Genomic DNA, 19,848 nt, shown 5'->3' on the forward strand with positions numbered 1-19,848 from the left:
TTTGCAAACATCCTTGTCAGCAGTCCAGGATCAAGCCAGTCTGACCCAGGCTGTGCTGGCACTTTATATAGCAGTGAGGAATGTGATGCTACAATCATCCCCTCTGTTGTCACAATCCATCACTTGGTAATGTCATCCTCTGCAACCAGTGATGACACAACTGAATGTGACAATTGAAATATGTAAGATACAGACACTATATTATACAGGACACAAGGTCACAATCCATCCCATTGTGATGTTACAATGGACATTGAGGCCTTGGCTGTGACTTTTGCCCCCTTAGCTGCCCTCACGCTTCACCTTCTCCAGTATAATTCTTGTCAAAAAAGCAACTCAGTCCTGATCATCTTCTTCCCTGTTGCTGCCATCTTAGTTATATCTGGTCCCAGGTTTGGGATTTTGCACAGCATTTGGGCAATGTCAAATTTGAAATTGATGGTGCTCTTCTCTTGCAAGTTTCCCTTTCCCGCCATCTCCCCAGTTCTCCTCCCCAAGATGTTGGCCATCACTTGGGCAACTCTTCTTCATAGATTGTGAAATCCAGCCATTCCTCACAGTGCCAACTGAAATTTTTCCTAGCTTCCTGCACCAGCTTATGCTGCAATTTCTCATGGTCATTAATGGACCTGTCTGCAACCTCGTCAGTTTTCTGCAGCCATCAATCCATTAACACAGGTCTAATGGTTTGACTTTAGATTATGTTGCTGTCCTTTACTGGTTACACAACCACTAAATAGAATAAAGTGAGAGTGAAAATGGAGGTATAAATACTGAGTGCTTGTTTGTGTTTCAGTGTCACATGGTCATAAAATGTTTTTACAGCCATTAGAGCAGCAGAGGTTTTTAAGAGAGAATCATGTCTCTTTAATGCTTCCCTAACAGGAGTGTGAGGTCCAGGCTGATGTACTTTGTATTGGGTTTTTGAATACTGATTTTTATTAGTGGCTTAGAAAATAGGAGCATAATAAGTCTAGTATTGCTGCACATGAAAGTCAGGAAGGAGGAAGAAAGGTTATTTTAAGAGCACAGCCTTAAAATTTCCATTAAGACTTGAAATGATTAAAGAAAAAGAAATAGAAAGATTTAGGTTTCTTACATAATTCTTTGGAAGAAGAGTGTTTGCGTGATTTGTGTTAGTAGCATTTATAAAGGAAAGCACAGCAACTGTATCAAGTAAAGGACATTCAGTTAAATCACTTATATTCTACTTTTTATGACATGATTGAGTTGTGAATTATGTTCATTTTCCTTGCATTTAAAGGCTAGAACAAATCATGAAGGCTTAGTTATAGGGAGTGTGTCCACGACTATAACTTTCTTCGTGTCAGCATGACTTCCTTGGATGCAGGTTCACTGTCTGAATTGTTCTGGCAGGTTTGAAGCACTGCAGGTTCTGCTTGGAGCTCAGATTGACTCCTTAGGGTGATCCAAGAAGGTTTGGCTTCTATCTGCCCCACATTAAAGTAGGCAGCATGGTCTATTAATAGGACTGCTGGCTTTGAACTCATGAGCTTGGATTCTAGTGCAAAGGTTTTGTTTCTATTTCCCATCCTCAGGAGATATTTGTCTTGTTTGCAAAGTTCTTTCAGTGATTTAGGTGAATAGAATAGATGGGATTGCTGTAGTTCTGGAGCTCAATCTCTGTACTTCTCCATGTGTGTCTTGTAGACAAATATGCATAAAATGTGAAGAATGAGGCTACAGGACATAAGCCAGATACTCATTTGTGCACCTGAAGTAGGATTAATGACTGAGCAGCCTTGACTGGAAGCTCAAGTGCAAATCAATTTACAAAATGATAAAGCAAGAACATTCTTAATGAACAGATCAAGCATTCTGAAGCATTATAGTTTGCATACCGTTCTCCTCCCTTTACAAAATTTTCTTGGAAGGCCATGTTCAATGGCACAGAAAAGGTAACGCCACATTTATGACAGTCATTGGCAAACATCACAAATCAATCTACAAAAATTAAATTCAGGGTTCCACCCTGCCAGAACTCTTCTGCATAGGTGTAAGGTGAGCTAATGGAGCTCTTCCTGCCAAGGAATGCACATGGTGGTGTGCACAGTTGGACATTGTCTTACAGCTGGAGAAAAAAAGTCCCATGAGGTGTCATTATGCTATTCGTGCTTGTCACTCACTCAGACAATGCATTCAACTGGAGATTAACTGTTATTAATTGTGCAAGAACTACTAGTCAAGCCATTAACATATTTTATTGTACATTCTGTTGAACACAGAGCACTCACTGGGGTGGTCTGCTGCTACTTGAGTGATCCTGGAGAATTTAAAGTTCAGCTGGGACACATGAGCTCATGGCAGGAGACTGCTCAGCACAGCCCTGTGGATAGTTATATCCACAATCAACAACTCCTCTTTCTCCCTACACCCCAAAGGAGGCAGCCCTGTCTGTGATTGTGTGTGTGCTCTTTTCACCAGAGCAATAGAGGAGAAATTTACTGGTAAGACAATTCTAACTTACATATCTGTCACTCCTACTGAATGTTTAATGAAGATTAATCTCTTGAGGTAGCTTTCTCTGCATGTTGCAGGGAAAGTGTGACACTTATTATGATGTGCAAACCTTGATTCTGTGCAGGGCTGAGATCAATAACAGTAGTCTCATATGTATTTGTAGTTGAATATCTATTGAATCAAGTCCTCCACGATTTATTTTAGGTCAAAGGACATTTCACCTCATCAACAAATTGGCGTGAGATCTTCAACAAGACAGGAGTTTCAAAAATCGGGTCTTTTTTTTTACTTTTGTTTCAACACTGAATTAATTTTTGAAGGCAGCTACCAGAACAGGAATATGCTCTGAAGAAAGACCTGGTAAAGATATGTTGCATTAGTAAACAGAACAATTTTCAGTTATTCACAGAGCCACTTCGGAAAAACTCTTGGAGCAACTGAATATTGGTAAATACATGGCTGAGCAAACACAGGATGCTGCTGTTAACAGAACACTGCTCATTTCTTTAGCATTTGGATCTGGTCTTGAAATAAATAAGTGTATACAAGTTTGACTTTTGGGTAGAGCCATCTGGACAGATCCAAATGACACCACTGACATCTTTAGCAACAGCTTGAGGTATGAGCAGGTCTTGTTCAAGATTCTCAGCCTGGTTAATTTCTTTTCCACAGGAGTGTAACAAATGCACAATGCTTGGTGAGAAGAAATAAAAAGCAACTCACCATGGCAGAATGCTCTTGTGTTTGCTATGACTGGAGATTCAGCATTAAAGTACTTTAGAGTTTGCCAGGAATGATTGGCAAGGTTTAAGAGGGTGCAAAATGCTACAGGAATTATTGTAAAGGGTAGAAATTATGAATTATGCCCCACTGAGAGGACAGTTATTCTATTACTGCATGTGGCACCACTGACAGTTCACACGGCAGGCTCACCAGGAAGTGATGGAGGGCCCGACCTCTGCTTATTTGCATCAGTGAAAGGAAGGCTGCTGGCCTCAGTGGTACCAGAGACTGAAAATTCATTCATTCTACAGCCAGTCCCTGTAGGCTTGGATTGTGAGGCACACAGGTTGTTCAGGTCCTTTTAGAGATTATTTTGTACCAATGGAAAAGAGTTAATGTGTCCCCAGGGCTTTTAGTTTGACATACTGTTCACGCTTTGAATTCAATTTTACAGGAAATAGGAAACAGTGTCATTTTTCTCATGCACTAATCTCTCCACAATATGGAGATCCAGTTCATTTCTTTGGTTCAGTTTTTGAGTCATAATATTAGAGATGTTTCGGTTTTTCCCCAGCTGTATAGTCACTATAAAGGTATCAATTTAATAATAATGAATATTGGCAATCTTCTTGGTGGCTTAGACATGTTATCACCAATTTATCCAAAGCTTGGTGGATATAGGAAAACTATGTTTAACATGTTTACTGATGTATTTAGTATAATTAAATTTGGTAAGAAATTTTTCCAATAGCAAACATATATATTTTCCACCAGCAGTTGGAGAGGTATTTCTGTTAACTGACTACTCATCAATCTGACTCACTCGGTGCAATGAAATCCCAAATACACAAGTGACTTCACAGCTTCTACCTCTATTTCTGCTTTTATTTATAAGCCAAGACAAGGTCAAAAGAAAGCCAAATCAAGACTTAGTCAATAAATTTTTTTCCCTATGAAATGGTGAGCTTTTTCTTAACTTAGCATGGTAGTGTAGTGTAAGTACTGCTCTTCCATATCTCTTTATTGAGGGTTAATAACAACATGTTGCTGGTGTAGAATGAACTGTGTATAACACTGGAATTGCAGCTGTGGGTGTAGGAGGTGATCAAAGGCCCACAGCTACTGACAGCTCACCAGCCATCAACTCCTCATAACTGAAATAAAATTGTCTTTAAATGAGCTGGTTCTGTGCATAACACAGAACACAACCACACCCCAGCACCACCATCATGTATCAAATTACATAGCTCTCAAATTATATACAGCAAATTTGGATATTATGTGGAACTGGAGATTGAGTAAGAAACTTTTGGCAGCACCCATGCAAAGATGAATCCACATTAATTCATCTGTATGAAGCTTCTCCTTGTTATCATACTCCTAACAAGGCACTTGGGATGCTTATGGGTCATCTTAAGCTGGTGAGACAATCCCAAACAGTCAAATTTCAGATCTCAGGAGCAGGCAGGTGAGCACAATGACACAAAAAGTTTGTGTTATCAGTTTTGATCTTATCATTCTGATGAATGAGCTTTAATAACTGCATCATTTTAGCTGTGGATAATGGTGTCGCAGCTGGCCTAACATTTCATTGGTGAGACCACAATCCTTAATAAGTGGAACAATTAATTATTTTGCTTATTAGGAATGTTTTCTTGGCTCACATAGGTACAAAAATTGTAGGTAAACAAGTTAGTGGAAAATGTCAACAGCCTAAGGAGTAACTTGGACACAACAACTGGGTTTCGGGTAGAGAGGTGTTCGTCTGAATATATATGCTGGATGTTTTTATAAAGCTCAACAGCTTCATTTATAGCAAATACTCCTGAGAAATTTTTAGTTGAAGAATTATGTTACTACTTAACTCACGAAGCAGAGGTCTTCATAAGAAACAACAACAAGAAAACAACAAAACAATAAAAAAAAACCCCTCAGTGCAAGAACAGTTGAATCCTAGGGTTAATCTGCTTGTGGGGAAATGGTTTGAAGCTGTACGTAAACTGCAGTGTATGGATGTAGCAGATCCTCATTTGGGGAGGAATATAGGGTAGTTTGGGATTAAACCCAGACCAAAGGTCACCCTAACCCTGGTTTGCCATCCAGCTCAGCTTGTTAAGAATGGTTAAGGAGGGGCAGTTGCTGAAGACCCATGGGATGGAATGGAATATCTCCCTCTGTTTGCAGGCACCTCTAATTCTGGAAAAGGGTGGGACAAAGCCCAAGAATCCCTCCCTCACAATCCAGGCTCAAGCACACACTGAAGCAGGATGCCTCAGAGGCTTCTGCAGCCTGTGGAGGGAAGAGGAAAGCTCCAAATCGGGTTCTAAAGCACCACCAAGGTTGAATAAAGGTCAGCATGAGCCACCTCTGAATCCTGCCAAATTGAAATTGGTGAAATCAAGCTTGATTCCTAAATGAGCAGTTGCCAAAGCCTAAACTCCCTCTTAGACATGGCACAATGCTGGCCAATGCAAAGTGGATTTGCATCCCTATAATGGCTATACTGTCTGTTCAGGCTGCTATATCAAAAACATGGACAAAAATAAAATTTATTTTTGTTTGCACTAATGTAGTGGTTGACCTCAGGTGGCTGCCAGTGGACCAGCAAGATTCTCTCTCACTGTCCCTCTTCAGTGGAATGGGGGAGAAAATAAGATAAAAAAAGCTTGGAGGTCAAAATATGGACAATTTAATGGGGAAAAAAATTAGACTAAATTCTGCATATAGAAACAAAAGAAAAAAAAAGAAGGAAAAAATTCTCTAGGGCATAAAATATCCCTTTGGTCAGCTGCTTTGCTGCATTCCCTCCCAGCCTTTTGTCCATCCCCATCCTACTGGCATTTGAAGAAGAGTCCTTGGGAGGCAGCCTCGGTGCTGTGTTAGCATTCTACCACAAACATGAAGCATGGCACTCCAGGGGCTTCTGTGGCAAAAACTTAAAAACTTCACCCCACCAAAACAGAGCCAGGCAGGAGGCATGCTAGCTCCAGCATCTTTCTCTCTGGGAAAAATAATCCAGCTACAGTTTGGAAGCTACTGAGAGAGAAAACACTAAGCACTGCTGAAGCAAATTTTGCTGATGGACGGTGTGGAGTGTTGTCCTACTTAGTGTCACTCATCATTTAGCAAGCAAGCTTAAAAACAAACAAACAAACAAGCCATCAAAGTACACATTTCCCTTCCACTGGGAATGTGATACTTTAGATACTCCATATTCCTGCTGAAAGGTGATCCTGACAGCAGCGGGGTCTCTGCTTATGGGTGGACATGTGTCTAAAATGAAGGGATGTACACATCAAATGGGGTGCAATTTAATATATTTAAAATAATTTTCTGTTTGTTCTGTCTTTTCTTTTTTTCCACCTGAAATCTTTGCAGAGTGGTAGGAGAATTCAGATATATGGAAAAAAAACGCTAATGGGAATTTTTTGAGCAATGGCCAACTATTATTTCAAAGTGGAATGAAAATTAATTTTATCCTCCAGAGAAAACTGCTACAACAAACTTGACATCACATTTCTCTTTTAAAAACAAACTAATCAAAGACTTACAATTGATTGTGTGCCCTGTAGGAAAACAACATCGAAAAGGCAAAAAAGGATCATTTTATTTCAAGAGGAAGAATCAAAACAACCAGTTTAAATGATAAAACCAAAAGGTAGAGGTATTTGTGAGATGAGACCAGAGGAGGTAGCTCTTCTCAGCACCCCTTTTGCAGAAAATCCCCAAACAAAGTCTCATGGTAGAAAAACAGGTGATTATGTGGTTTAATAGTAATTTAGGGGAAATTTTCTGTGCTCTGCCTGTGTATCTTTGACATGATAGGCCAATTCAGGATCATTAGACTTGTGCTGTGGCTTGAGACACTTTAGGGTTGCATTAATACTGATGATCACAGTGAAAGTAGAACTGATATGTGACTGCCTGCAGATGGGAGATAGGATAAGCTGGATGGTCCTCAGGTCCCTGAAAGCTGAGATTTCAATAGTTATCCTCAGAAGCAGTCTGCCTGCAGTACAATGGTTTGATGTGTCAAGTCAGATGGGAAAAAGAAACATCTACATTTAATAAACAACTCTACAAAAGAAAACAGCTTGTTTATTTCAGAAATTCAAGTTTCAGCTGTTGAGTACAAGATACACAGATACAGTTGCAGGAGGGGAAAACAAAACACAAATATAATCAAATAAAATTTCTAGGCTTCATTCAGTATTTTTGTGGAGGATGTGACTCAAAGGACTTAGAGGACAGAGAGGCTAAACTCGTATCTGTTTTTCAAAACGCCTTTCTGACTGTTTCTCTGGCAAGGCTTGTGCTATCAGATTGAAAGGTAGAACATGGTATAGAACATGGAGAAATACATATAGGATAAATGCTTTTGCCTGTTTTCTTGCATCTTATTATTCTCGTATAAACTTTTTGGGAAGAGGCACCCTGTTAAGCCTTGTGTGTAGCCAAGATTTGAGCCTGGACTTTCCTCCTTCTGAATGGGCCAGATGTTACCCTGAGCAGCAGGAAAGTCTGTTTCTGCATTGGATTTAAGGCATCTTTTGCTCTGAATGTTTTCCTGCAATAGAAAAAGAAAAAAAAATAAAGTAAACCACCACTGCCACAGAAAAATGGACCCATGGAGGCTTCCCATATTGTCCTTAAATCAGGAACAGGCAAAACTCACACAAGCTGTCAGGAAAGCAGTTAGAAACATGTCAAATTAATTTATGTCTGCATTTCCTTTAAAAAGTATTGGAACTGACACATTTTTCTGATGGATTGGATAAAAGTTTGCTTAGTTATGAGACTTCTCAAAATAGGAGAGATTTCATATAAAAAATTCCATAAGAGAATGTGAGCATCTTCATGTACTCTTGTGCAAGGCAAGAATTATTTGATTAAGCTTTGGATGTTGCATATGGACAGAAGAAAACAGAAAAGAAAAGGGTACCAAAAGAATACAATCAATCTGTCTCCCCTTTGGGAGTCCATGTATTTATCTTTTCACTTCTGTTTTCCTTGGCAATCTCTGCCCATTTGAATGTCAAATTCAATTCAAAAGGATTAAACATGAGAAACTGAGATATCTTTGCAAGGTGCATTTATGGGCAGTAAACATGGACTTTCCACGAAGTCCCATTATTGTTTGCAAAGAGATTTCTTAGCTGCTGGAGCTGTAGAGTAAAATGGAACTCCCTTGAGGGAGAGAAAACATAAAAGGGAAAAAAATAAAAGGGGAAAAATAAAAGTGGAGAAAACTAAAGACCTTTTGAATGCCTCAAACAGTTTTCTTCTTTGGAGAATTTATACATCCACTGTGTGTGTTGTTTATTTTCACTTCCCAAGAAGCTACTTAGTACCTCAGCCTTTTCATATCCTTGCAAGTGGGGTCCCTGCCTTGCTCAGGAGTGGGCCCACATCATCCTGATCTTGCCACCCATGTACTTACAGAGGCTTTTCATTATGTCTATCCCTGGCCATGTTAGAGTCCATTTCAGCTTTGGCTTTCCTACTCTCAACCCTCTCTGTTCAAACAGTACCTCTGTATTCCTCGCAGGGCGCCCTTCCAATTTAAAATTACAAAGCAAATTTGATTAGTTTTGTGTTCTCCTTCTGGCATCCAGCAGTAGTATATCCAGTTGGATAGAGAAGCTGGATGTAAGATGAAGAACAGCAGTGCCTTGGGAGACCGTGATTTCAGGACAATGTTTTTTTTGATAATACCATGCTACTTAAACTCAAAGGTGTATCTTCTAAGAGAAAGCAGACTATTCATATGGATTATAATAGGGTGCCATAAAAGAAGACAAAAGAAACAAGGTTTTAAAATGCTGACTTTGCATCAGAAAAACCATTATACCTGGGTTGTTTGTTTTTTTTTAGCAAATATTCAAGTATGTTTAGAATTAATTGAATGTAACTGAAGGTGTAAAACTGTTAAACTCCAGACAATGGAAAAAATGCTTCTTAACTTGCATGAGACTTGGATAGAAGAAAGTGCTTCCATTTTTGACTGTTTAGGGCAGTATTTCCTATGTCTGTTTTTATTACCACAGATGATTAACGCTCCTCCACAGCAGCTACTGCTGCCGCGAAGTCAGTAATCATTCTCACCAGCAGGACCAGAAAGATTAATGTATGGAAAAATTATATTTACTTGATAAATAGTGAAGAAATTTTATCTCAGGCCACTCAGTTCCTTAAAGCCAAGTAGTCACAGAGTCACAGTTAAAAAGCTGCTGCATTCTAGATACCAATCACCTGATGCCTGTTGATAAACCCACTTCTTACAGTTCAAAAGGACTGCACATCTCCATATCATACTTCACAGAAACCTTGGCAGAAATGCCTGTGCTGAAGATGCCTGACTTTCTTATCTCCACATATTACCATGGGAACCATAGCTTTTCAGAGTGCAAAATAAACTGGTGAATTTCTCCACATTATTGTGGCACAACATTTGAATTAATCCCCACCTGCCTTGCCCTCATCTCATTAACAGGAATGACATTTCTTTCTGTATGTGGTGATAATCATCCCAGATTGGTCCAGCATCTCTGGCATGGCCAGTTGGAGGTGCCCAGGGAAGAAGAAATTAATAAAGAAAAGACAGACCAAGAAGCTCTCCACTCCACCCACTGCACCCTTCCACCTTTCAGGAATTTCAATTTTATCCATGTCCTGAACAAGAAATTATATGGTTTTTCCAGTGACTCCTGAGATAATTATTTCCATGTATTTTTCTAGTTATTTTTTATCGCTGGCCAGGGGTCTATGTACGAATCACGAACAGGACAGGACTGCTGAAGAACGTGCCTTGAGCTGTTTTATTTTCCAGCATCAGTCTCATTACATGGTTATGACAATGCAAAGATGCCATCAGCTCACATCCCAGGCAGCAGACCAAGAACTTAATATTACAACTTACTTTAAAGGTTTTTTGACCAATCACACAAAGCAAAAGCATATTGACAGTACTTCCATCCAGTCACTGTAAGCACACGTACCTTTTGTTAAAACAATGCTTGCTTATTTCGAATACAATACCTGATTGTAAGCCTTAAGGTGCAATGTACAGAGCTCCACTATTAAGCTTAGAACTTCCTAATATCTTGCTAGATAGACTTTCCTGCAGTTTAGGGAGTTATTCTAGACAAGTGTTAATACACAGACCATTGTTCTATTTGCCTCTACTTTTCTACTTTTTGCATAATTCTTCTGCTGACAAATCCTATGCTTACTGCTGAGCTCTAATTACAGTTCTGCTGCCACTGAGGCCTTCCTTTTGCAGCTTTCCCAAAATGCTCAGATTTTATGGATTCCCACAATTTTACCTCTGAATCTCGTCAACATTTGAACCATGGTATCTCATGGCAAAGAATCTAGTTTCAGAATAACCTGCTGAGTGGAATAGATGATTTCATTGTTTTTTTAACTCAGTGTTTTAATTTGAAGTGGCCACTTTCTTGCACAAGCAATCCTGGAGCAACTGAACCCAACTGATTTTTTAAGATTTTTTGTTTTGCCCACAAACCCTTCCTTCACACCCCTTCAGGAATATGGAAGCTGTCAGAAATGAAGGATCCAGTAAAATTATATTCTTTGCACTAGAAGTATGGGATTTTTAGGGATTTTTACCTTATTTTCAAGACATCTGTGTAGCTGGATTCAAATGCAGATGTTTGGTAATCAGAAATGGGTCTAGCAATACCAGAATACCAGAGACCAGAAATCCAGAATACCAGACAAAATACCACAAAGAAAGTGGTTTTTTTGAAAATGCTGAGGAACATTCACAGTTCTCTGGAGTTCTCTGCTCACAGCTATGACCTTGCCCACCCCTCTTCCTCAGCTCTACCCACCTGTCTCATGCAATTCTTTGCAAAGGCTGACCCTGACAATGTGTGTTGAGCTCATCTGTCTCCTCTGGATTTGAACTTCATGCCTGAGATAAGTGCTTTATTGCCAAAACTTCGCTGAGAGACATGGACACATTCCAGCTGGTGCCAGACCACCCTAGGTCAGAACTTCTGAATGGTCCCATTCCTTTTTTCCCCCTTTCTCCAAATCTCTGCTACAATCTCATGGTTCTTCCTCTTTCTGATAACCTTCTTTCATCTCTTTTCATTTTTTCCTGAGGTCAATCAGCTTTTTTTGCCCTAATTTATCCTTCAGCTTGGTTAATCTAGAGGGAGTTTGAGGAGTTGACTCAGATCAGCAAAGGCTCTGAAGGGCATCAAAACAGCAACTAAATGGCTTTGTACATTCTTCCTCTGTGGGATTTACTGTCAAGGTTTGTTTTGAGTATTCATCCTATATTGGCTGTTGAAACCAAGCAAGAAGTTGTGCTTTTTTGTCAGAATCTCCCCAGTTTCAACTGTTTCCTTCTGCATTTATAAAGAAAGTGCCCAGTTAAGGTGATAAGTTCTTAAACAATATTGATAGACAGAAAGGGAAATTCAAGACTTGCAAAGGAAAACATCTCTCTGGCTTTGCATTTTCTTCCTCCATTCTCCTTCAGGAGAGTGGTAGGGTGTCTGACAACAGTGATGGAAAAGATGCAGCACCAAGGACTTTCTAGAACTCACGAGCCTGAGGGCAGCACACGGAGACTAAGCCATCACACCAGGTAGCCTTTTTAATTCATTAAACTGCCAGATGTTTTTTGTGATGAACAACAACCCAACAGCTGTGTTACTCCCTGCAACTCTGCACTGCAGCCAGAAAAAATGTATTAAACACGTGGTTTTGAAACGTGCTGGAAATGGAGAGTGAAGTAAGAAAGGCAACAGTAAAGATGTAGAACTTCCCCCTTCCTCAAATGACAAGGAGAACAAGCAAAATTTTCCTCACAAGACAATCTTAACAGATTGTTTCAGAGAAGAAGAGTCAAAAAAGAAATTACATGTTCTGATAAGGATAGGGTCAGCTGCCAGTCAAGGCCCAGAGCTCTCAAAAAAGGTCTCTAGAAAAAGAAGATGTGAAGAGATGCTGAGAATCTTTAGTATAATTAGGGAATAATAGTATAATTATAGATAATAATAGAATCTTTAGTATAATTTTCAGTAATCTGTTTAAAACACAGCTAATTTTTTTAGACCAAGGAACAGTGAGCATCCTAGAATGCTTAAAAAACCCATCCACTGTACATAGGCATATTTCAGTGAAATCAGAGTAAATAGCTAAGCTTTGTGTCACTAGACAGCAGGCAAGCCATTTCACTACTGGAAGAAGAGGAATCTGGATACTCTAGGGAACACTAAGGAACATAAAAACTGCAATTGAACAAACAGACAATTCATTTCATTGGCTCTCTAATGGAGCAAGGCAAAGCAAAGCATCAGTCGTGTCTGAAAATGTGGATCCACTTGTAAACACAGAACTGCTTTCAGCGTCCTTGTGCAGGATTTGAATTTTCTAGGGGGAATATAAATGTAAAACTTGGTGAAAATAGACAATTAGCCCCCAAACCAGCTATGCACTTAAACCAGTACACTACTTGAAATGAAATGGGAGTACCTCAGATATTAAAAATTGTCTTTCCAGATAATCTATCTATCAATGTGATATACTGTCTGGATCTTAATTAAAGTCAAAACCATGTGCCTGGCTATTGCCTTCATGATTTCATTTTGTTCTCTCATAATTAATTCTAAAACAGGAGAAGCTGAGTCCTGGTTCATCATATTTTTCCAGCTTCTAATCATCTCAGTAGAAGGTCTATTAAAACAAAAACAAAACAAAACAAACAAACAAACAAACAAACAACAACAACAACAACAAAAAACAACCAAAAAAACCCAACCCAAACACTGCTTGCTTTTGCTTTTTAAAATTTACTTCTTATTCTAAAATTTCCAATCAAAAACTCAGTTTTTCACATGAAATTCAGGCCAGGTCAGTTATGTCTCCTGCAAAGGCAGCAATAAAGAATCAGCTGATTGTGAGCAGGGACAGCTCCCAGCTCCTGTTGTTGTCAGTGTGCTGGCACTGATGAGTTACTTGTAATTTATTTCAGTCAGCAGAGACAGCAGGTATGACTCTGTGAGCACACAAAAAGGGACTGCTCGTGTCAAAGTAGACCATTCTGTTCAAAGGCAATTTTCAGTGTAAAGCCACAATTTATCATGCTTTTGGGAGGGGAAGAAAAATTGCTATAATGCTTCCATTGTTATATAAAGAAACTGCACGGCTGCAGTTTGATGAGGTTATCTGGCTTTTAAACTTAATCCTGGAAAAAAATGGTTGAGGAGTTACTGAATGGAGCTGACAGAGAAGGAAATTAGAGACAAAATTAGCTGCATTCAAATATTTTCATCATGGAAACAGAATTCAAAAGGTAGGAAAGGTGAAATTGCTTAAATTGTGATATTCCAATAAGAAAGATTCCAATATTCTGAGACTGGACTTCACTGTCTTTTGCTTGAATTGTTTAAAGATTTTCTGCTTTGTTAAAATTCAATTAATTATTTTTTTTATTCCCAGCAGAGAGAAGGAAATATGAGATGCTGAAAATTTTAATAGAGTGGCATAATTTATCTTGATTTCATTTTATCTTGGATTTAATTCTAGGAATAAGGTGATCAGAATTATCAAACTTTCTGAGAAAGCATTGGGTTTTTTTTGGGTGAGTACTACCTGTCAAGATTTTTCAAATGCGTATTGCCCTATGGATCTGTTGCCATTGGCATTGATGGCAAGACATGGGTGTGCTCAGCCTGCAACCATCACAGGCTAAGACAGGATAAAAATGCTGATATATATTTCTGTTGTATGCAAATGGGACTGATTTAAATTGTGATACAGTCCATGTGCCACTTGCATCTGAAGAGCTGCAGAAAACGTTTATAAACTGAGTCAAATTCATTAAATACTGACAGAGGACCATGCCTGTGTAGAGGACAAATATCCTGACTGATTAAAAATTAATGCAGTTGAAACTGTTCCAAGAACAGAATATAAATCTTGATCTGTGCCATGAGTCACAAGTCAGGGCAGCTTCCTGATTTGGTGTCTTGCCTTCAACAGCAGCCTGTGCTCATCAGCATGTGCAGGATTTCCTTTGTATCAGAAGTTATCCTAATAATGGTTTAGCTGGAAGTTTTTTAAACAGCAACTTTACATCCCTTCTAAGTGTTCCTGATTTTATGGTGCAGCTTTGTGTGTTCTCTGTCTACCTTTTATGACAGGAAGAATTAACCCAGGAGGGATGATAGGGTGGACATTATTTATGTATTTCAGTAGTAGGAGAGACCTGCATTTGTTCTGGTGCTTCAAGTCCTAAGTTAGTTGTAAAATTTGAAGTTTCTTTCAAACTAATTGCATGTCATTAGGTTCATTTGAAAGGAGACTGAAAATTATTCCAGCTTCTCCATTTTGATCCTTTGGGAACTTAATCTGTCTCAGTATGGAAAGGTGAGCCTTCTGATAACCAAGAACAGACAGAAATTTGCTATGGGAGGTGCCTTGAGGCATAATGTGGTGCTTACCCTGAAATACTTAATGTGTATTCCTGATGAGGAACAGCAGTTTTCTTCATTTTCCTGTTTTCCATCCTAGAAAAACATTCATACAGAATATCTGCACTCCCAGGTGTTTGCAAAAGATAGAATGAGACAAGAAAAATTCTTTTGGTGAAAGGCCTGTGGTAGGAAACATGGAAGGGTGTGGCAAACTCTGAAATCAAGCCTGACAAAAGGAACTACACCACATGTGGCTGCTGGTGGTGCTTATACAGTTTGTCATCCATGTGTGAGGGTGACAGTACCACGGTGTCCCCAGGCATTCATATTTTATTTAATCCCTCATGTTTCAAGCCTACATACATGAGCAAAACGCACTCAGATGTGGTATTGGCCCTTTGGATTTCTTGGATTTTTTAATTGGGCCTTGAAAATGAAAGAGACTTCACTGAAGCAGCGTTTCTTACCTTTCTGAATCTTCCTATGGAAGTTGTACTCAAAACACAGAAACTGAATCTTCATATTGATAAGGAAAATAAAATTTAGCTCTTATCTCTTCAAAAGGAAAGCCACATTTCTACTACAGCAACTGGTAATCTTTCATTTGTCTTGACTTTCTGAGATTGCGTTGTTTTTGTCTGAAATGTGATTATTTTTCTTCTCGCTAGTTAATCTAGTTAAAATATTGCTTGTATCTTTAGACAAAAATGGCTGCACAAGACTGTAATTTAAAGGCTAAAAACATCAGAGAAGACACTTCTCTTGTGTTGCCATTTGGATGCTGTTCAATATTGGTTTCTTTTTCAAAACTCCTGTCAGGATTCACAAGAAGGTAAGTATATAAGAATCAGGGAATTTAACAAGAATAGAATAGAATTAGTATTGTCATTGTCCTGAGAGAATAACCTTTAAAATCACATTTAACATTTAACATTTCTCCTTGCAACAACAAATTCCAGCTTTTTTAATGCCACACTAAACCCTGTCTCTTTTCTCCTAGATGTGATTAACAAATGAGAAAAGTGGATGCAATTTGCTTAAACCTGTTGATAGCTGCAAATTATCAGTATTTAAATGAAATGTTCAGCTAGAACTTTCTATTTTCTTAGAAGGAGGAGGCTTTTCTTTGTAACATCCATCATAGTTAAGAATCTGCTGGGAATGCATCTGATATATGGACATTTGTAGTCATTACACTGCAATTCAGGAAAAGATTTCCTTAAACAGCAGGATTTTCACCTGAGGTTGCAGCTCATGTTTGAAAAGTGGTGTTATTTGAGAGGGGCTTTCCGGAAAACTTAAGGTCTGCTTTTTTTTTTGCCCTTTTTTTTTTTTTTTTTTTTTTTTGGCTTTTTTTTTAATAGGTTTCGTTTTGCCAGAAATCTGATGAAATCTGCCCTGCATATGGATTGCTCATTTCTTTGATCACAGTGGTGGGAAGAGAGGAAAAAGAAAGAATGCATGGTAGAAGACACTTATTTTACTCATCCCTCAGGAAAGGACATTGGAGATCAGGCAGTAAAACTTTGTTCAAATGCTGCATATGGGATGTTTGGTAATGCCAAGTCTCACAGAAGACCCAGACCTTCCTTCCCTAACATTTTCATTCTACATGGAAGGAAGCTTTTTCACTAAAACATAGTCCCTCACATGGCTGTGAATACATATGTTTTTGCTCTTTCCTAGATGAGACTGTGTCAGAGCAATTCCTCGATATCTCCTGGTGTTGCATCTTCCTGGTGACACTTTTAACTTATCTATGAAAAATGGACACATTCTCTATCCCAGAGGATAAATCAAGACCACTGCCTGTGACTGCCATAACTGCCCACAGAGGACCTATACTTCCTGAGGGATGTCTTAATCCTGTCAAATAACTTTCTGAGCACATTTTGTTTCTTGCTTGATTCCTACCATTTTATAAGGTTTTGTTTCTTCATTAACTCAGTCATGAATTGGAAATGTGTCTCTCATGAGTGTGCCCCAGAGAGGGGCAATATTACAAAATAATGCTTTGATTGATGCATTAGAGTGAAGACTGTCAAATAATGAGATGCTATTATTTTAGTACTAGTACTATCTATTACATCTATAACAATATAGTACCTTACCAACTTATTGTGTATGTCTACATATATATATATATATGTATGTGTGTGTGTGTGTGTGTAATACTTGTCTATTTTACACAGACACTACTTTTTGCTTATTTACACAGACACTATTCATTATTTTACACAGATATTATTTAATGCATGTTATATCTGTAGTATTATAGTCGTCCAAAGAGGTGAAAACTGGAGCATTAATATCTGAATAACTCAAGTTGTAATAGTAATTTATAGATCTGAAGAAAATCTGAAGTTTGTAACAACTTGTGCCTGGGTTTTGCCCTTTGTATGCATGCTTTCCAAGTGGTCTCTGTGTCATGGTTGGGACCATACTGCTTCAGCATGTGGCAAAGCAGGCACATCCCCAGAACTGTGAAAGATGGACCTTGGCTCTTTGAATTAAGGGAGGCTCTTTGAATTAACTTTAAATTTTGAATTAAGTTGAATTAAGTTTGTTGGTTTTTTTTAGCTTAGAAATATAGAAGATAACACCAAAATTTCCAGTTTATTATCAATATAATGGCCTTGATTTTCAAAGGCACCTGTCTTGCAATAATTTTTATAGACTGCAGGCTGGAATCTTTGCAAATTTTAATTTGCTCTGGCAAAATGTTTTTTAAAAACAAATAACATGCTGAAATCCAGGTGTAAGGCAGCTATATTAAAATTATTGTATATCTGGGGGTTTTTTTCTCAGTATTTGTTTTCAAAACTGATACACAAGCTAGACATAGAATCATAGTAAGGCAGTAAGGGAAAATATTTCCAAGATCACAGAGTCCAGCCTTTGGCCAACCATCTTGTCCATTACACCTCAGTATTGTGTCATGTCGAGTCATTTCTTAAACACCTCTGCCACAACCAGCAAGGATTAAACCCACAAAATAACAGCAGCCTCCACCACACTCCTTTTACTGTTTCAATTTGTAAAGCTGGCTTTGGTGTTAATTCTATACCTGATAGATGAAACTTATTTCAAGAGGTTAAACATTTATCTCTCTGCAAGTTGTACAGCTGAATTTGTATTGAAAATGGAAAGGCAAACAGACATGATCCCTTCAGGTCTTTGCTAATTCTGTTTTAAGGAATTTCAGAATATGGACAATCCTTGGAAACAGCAGAAAATATGCAGTAAGGAATGTGTAGTAAGGAACTGGACTTTACTGGACACTGAGAGAGGAAGAGGTAAATGTTAGTAATTATAATGGCAACTATGAATATAATAATTATGCTATTGACCGCAATAACCAGTTATTTTGCTTTTTAATTGATGCTAATTACCTGAAGAAACCACAGAACAGATTCTTGATTGGTACATTTCTCAAGACAAATTGTGAAAATGAATTGATTTCCAAATAAAACTTTCAGCTGATTAAGTTGTGTTATGCTCCTATTCTATTTTACATGGAAAGTTTTTGTCCAAAAACCCAAGAATAACTTGGATTCCATAACAGCAAAATAAGTTAAATGAGGGTATTTTTAAATAAAGGAAGTAGAGCCTAAAAGAAGGATGACATTTTTCAAATCTTTTCCCTCTTTTTTTTTTTTTTTTTTTTTCCCCTTAGGTTGAGATTGGATGAATATTTGATACTGCTGAGCAGCAGGGCAATGATTCAGTCAGGCACTTGAAAACATGCCTAATTTTAAGCTATGCATTTGCTAAATAAAGAGCCAGCTAGGCCTTGTGGGATCTTCACTCAATTTTAAATCTGATTCAGTACCCTTTGTGCATTGAAACTCAGGAACAATGAACCAACCCAATTCTGATTCCTAATGGTGAATCCAGTGAAGTATGTGGGTGTTTAAGGAGTGTTCCAATTTATGCTTTCTATTTTTGTGTCACTTATGCTGTAATTAAAATAAGGATATAATGGACATAAATTGTGCCCTGATTATTTTTGCATTCAGAAGCATTTCTCCTCCAGCTTCCCTGTATTTCTTGGGGTTTTCTCTTTCCCTGGTCAGTAAGATTTGTTGTACAATTTCAGAATAGTATCTGAACGAACTTCTTTCATCTGTTATTAGTATTATTAATAAAAAAATTAGTAATATAAAACACGGCTTCCTCTTTCAGTTTTTCTGTGATGTGTGAGATATTTAATCTCTGCGGTTAAATGCAAACTCCAGCTTTGCCTGTACCACCACTGCAGCCAGTTTTCCATTGGTCAATGTAAAGCTGCTTGCAATAGCAAATGTGAATGGACAGCAAATGTGAAATCTACCTCAGTAGAAGAGAGGAAAGGGAAAAGCTAGGATATTTGCACTTCCTGATCTGTGAGAGAAGTTTCAATTTGAGTTGTAGGGAAGTGAAATGTCACCATTTATGCACAATGAATAAATGCCATTTTCTTGTGCAGATTTTTCCTTTTTTGGATTAGACATCACACAACAGAAAATGCTAGGATCTTTGTCATTCTGCACATCCTTGAGTGGTCTAGAAGATATTTTTCACAAAGGTTGTCAGAGAGCTGGATCTCCTCAGTATGAAGACAGACTGAGAGACATGGGGGTGCTCAGCCCGGAGAAGAGAAGGCTCCAGGGAGACATTATGGCCCCTTCCAGTGCCTAAAGGGTCTTCAGGTGAGCTGGAGAGGGAATTTGGACAAGGGCCTGGAGTGACAGGACAAAGGACAATGGCTTCCCACTTCCAGAGGGCATGGTTGGATGGGATACTGGGGAGAAATTCTTCCCTGAGAGGGTGGTGAGGCCCTGGCACTAGCTGTCCAAAGAAGCTGTGGCTGCCCCATCCCTGGAAGTAACCAAGAGCAGGCTGGACAGGGCTTGGAGTAACCTGGGATAGTGGAAGGTGTCCTGAGTCACAGCAAGAAAGTTGCATGAGGTGACCTTTAAAGTACCTTTCAACTCAAACCATTCTGTGATTCTCTGATTCTGCAATTACTCTATTACTTTTGCATTTGGCTGCTCTTTTTCTTTTAGTTCTCTATAATTTTATGCACAAAACAAACCCTTCCCCATCCCAGGAGGATTGAGTTGCTTGAGCCCAGCTCCCAAACCCTGTCCAGCAATGGCAGAAATCATTATTTGAAGTTTAACCTGAAATGTAGGCAAACAGCTGCTGC

The 19,848-nt window shown here is 38.6% G+C and overlaps 1 long non-coding RNA gene across 3 annotated transcripts; it reads left to right on the forward strand.

The window, feature by feature from the left end:
* The first annotated feature begins 212 nt into the window (after positions 1-212).
* Positions 213-18,722, forward strand: LOC135290789 (uncharacterized). 3 transcript variants are annotated; one of them, XR_010353610.1, is made up of 4 exons: positions 213-392; positions 2,247-2,468; positions 16,022-17,953; positions 18,334-18,722. It is a non-coding gene; the product is annotated as an uncharacterized LOC135290789 (long non-coding RNA). The 3 variants fall into 3 exon arrangements; XR_010353609.1 differs by lacking the exon at positions 18,334-18,722 and having other exon boundaries at positions 16,022-18,301; XR_010353611.1 differs by lacking the exons at positions 16,022-17,953; positions 18,334-18,722 and adding an exon at positions 2,686-3,603 and having other exon boundaries at positions 214-392.
* The last annotated feature ends 1,126 nt before the right edge of the window (positions 18,723-19,848 follow it).

This window comes from Passer domesticus, chromosome Z (genome assembly GCF_036417665.1).
Source record: "Passer domesticus isolate bPasDom1 chromosome Z, bPasDom1.hap1, whole genome shotgun sequence".
Classification (NCBI taxonomy): domain Eukaryota; kingdom Metazoa; phylum Chordata; class Aves; order Passeriformes; family Passeridae; genus Passer; species Passer domesticus.